This window comes from Echiichthys vipera (genome assembly GCF_963691815.1).
Source record: "Echiichthys vipera genome assembly, chromosome: 7".
Taxonomy (NCBI): domain Eukaryota; kingdom Metazoa; phylum Chordata; class Actinopteri; order Perciformes; family Trachinidae; genus Echiichthys; species Echiichthys vipera.
The window spans coordinates 11,896,362-11,899,276 of NC_139832.1; positions in this window are offsets into that span (position 1 = coordinate 11,896,362).

The following is a 2,915-nucleotide window of genomic DNA, read 5'->3' on the forward strand; positions in this document are numbered from 1 at the left end:
ACTGCCGGCTACGTCACGGAGGGCATAGGCTGTGGGCGGGGCTAACACACACACACACACACACACACACACACACACACACACACGCACACACACACACACACACACACAAACACACACAGAGAAAGATAGTAAGGATGAGGTAAAGAAACTATTTTACTTTCGCTTTCCAGGTCACTTGATTCAGAATATGTGTCTCCCCCCTTTACACACCAGTATACATTGCTGGGTACAAAAAGTTGTTGTTGACTAGTAGTTGTTGTTTTTCAAAGTCCTACAGTGGGACCAAGATAGGCTATGGGTTAGTTCTCCTCCCTTCTAACCTGTGAGAAACATACTGTGCTAGAGCATTTGCTGTCAGTGTGTCAACTTGAGCTTTAAACCTGTGCCCTCAGAGTTTCCAGCCTGTATTTATCTTTCTGTCTTTGATCTATTTTTATTGCAACTTGCCCTCCGAATTGATCTTGGTTAAATGCACTCTGCGTTTCTGATGGACACACATGAGGAAGTAGCCTATACTGTAAACACACCGGCAGAATAAATAAATAAAGATGGCATTTTGGAAACAACATTCTTATTTGTGTGTTCAGTGCAGAGTGGCTTTATATAGAAATTGTAATAAATTCAAAACCTATTAAGAACTTTATTCTTGAATAAACAGTCGTTGGCGGACTTATTGAAATACAGCATTACACTTTAAAAAAAGAAAACAAGGTATTTACAGGAAACATTAGCTTAATTAAGGTTGAATATTTAGATTCTTTATTAAAAGCTTTATTTTATCAAATAATAATACAGCCATGGGGGGTTTTGAGGGATACAGAATGAAAGTATTGCTTTTCCATAAAAAAATATATTTAGTCTGAATTCATATTTTAAATTTGACAATGACTCTCTGTCACGTTCTGTTTACATTGTACCAGCCAATAGCGTTGGGCGTTGTGGGGTTGCCAGGGTTGTCTGTTGTTTGGTGCAGCTACTGTATGCTGTAAAATGGAGTTTGCAATTCCTGCAGCTGCGTTATTTGTCCCAGCAGCTGAGTGACCTGAGACGGGGAAACATGTGAGTCAATATAGGCCAAGCATTCACTCCATGGACTGAGATAAAGGAGTTCAAAGGCATTAAAGCGCATGCCAAAATGGCTACGTTTCTCATTGATCAGTAAGCTAACTTTCTTGTTTACTTAGCTGTAACGGCTAATGGTAACTGTCAGTCAAACTCCTCTGCAATACTTTTTTTTATGGTACGCTTTGCCGGAGGGGATGGGTTCAAACAGGCTCAAACAGACTCCGGTCTCCTGTAGGCTACTGGGCCGGGTCTGACGAGATTGGCAACGCGACTGCTTTTAACTATATTTTGTTGTTGCGACTATGATCTTGAGACACTGGATGGCGGTGTTCTGCTCATTCTCCATATTCAACCTTTAAGTATCAAAAGTAAAATTCCTTATTTTGTAGATTGGCCTCAACTTGGTTATTTTTTCTGTTCTGTCTAGATAATACATGTTAACTCAATCCTGTTGTCACCCTTCAGTGATGTTGCTAGGTATGCATCCTGTGTCTCACTTATCCACGATAATGCTATGTTGTAAACAACAAATCGGTGGTCAAATCATAATAATAATTATAATACATGGACTGGACACAGACTGGTCACTATTTTCTTGCTGTCAGCGCTTACACAAGATTCCTTGTTCATCAACAATCAACAATCAACTACAAACTTGGTATTAGTAAATTAACTCTTTTGGCCACTGATCGATGCTGTATTCATTCATTTTGATCAAGCACACATGTTATTGGGGATCCACTCAAATGACAACCTGTGGGTCCAAGGAATTGAAAAGTTGTCCACATCACTGACCCTATGTAAACAAGTGGGTGTTATTACCTAACATATCTGGCTTGGGGCTTTAAGACCAGTTTTTCAAAGTCCCAACATACCACAGATGTTTGCACATTTGGGTCTGCTGAACTTAAATATGCCCCAATGAAAATATCAAACTCTTCTTAAAAATACTTAATAATTGATCATTAATCTCTATTTTAAGGCTCAGAAAAATGTATAATTTATTGTCTCGGTGAACCTGAATAGCAAATATACTGTTATGTTAATGACCTTCATGGGTTAAAAATAACAATGTTTTTAGTAATAATTTTGAATATACTCAAATGCATTATACATATGATGTGAAATGTTTATCATCTAGCAGATTTACACCATAAAAATAGTGTATTTAATCTGTAATGTAGTGTCAATTTTACAGCGCGCTGGTTACGAGTGTTGCGGCACTTCTTAAAAAGTGAAAATAAAAACCTCCCAACGTAACTCAAAGCAAAAGAAATCAGCTCGAGCTTGTATCTCCTGAGATCCTATTGGTCGATTGCATTCATGGAAACTGCGTTGTGGGGCACAACAGTGAAGTCATTAAGAAGCTTACAGACGTTCTGGCAGATTAGGTTTTTCTCTTCTAATCCTGCAGATTACCACTGCACAAGCCTGCTGGCTGGGAGTGTTTCGTCGTGCGGCACAGTTTCTTTACATTGATCATTTTTTGTTGCTGCCACATCACTGGACTATTCGACTAAAACGGACACAAGCAGGAGTGAGAAGCAGTCAAAGTGCCACCGAACTGCAGAAGCAAAGCAGCTGCGGGCGGGACAAAGCTTTGACTTAAGTATAGATGTAGCCGGGATTTTCGGCCGAAATGTGAGTTGGATTTAATGAAACACACCATGGATTTTTGTAAATATTGTATCATGAAGATATTTTCTTTGTTTGACAGAGTTTAGGTGGCAGAAATTGGACTAACAGAACTACTAACCTGGACCTGAACTAAGTGGAACATTGGCTTTGACGAGGATCATCTCTTTCGGAGGCTAATGCAGGTGCCGTTCATCGCTCTATGCAGTGAA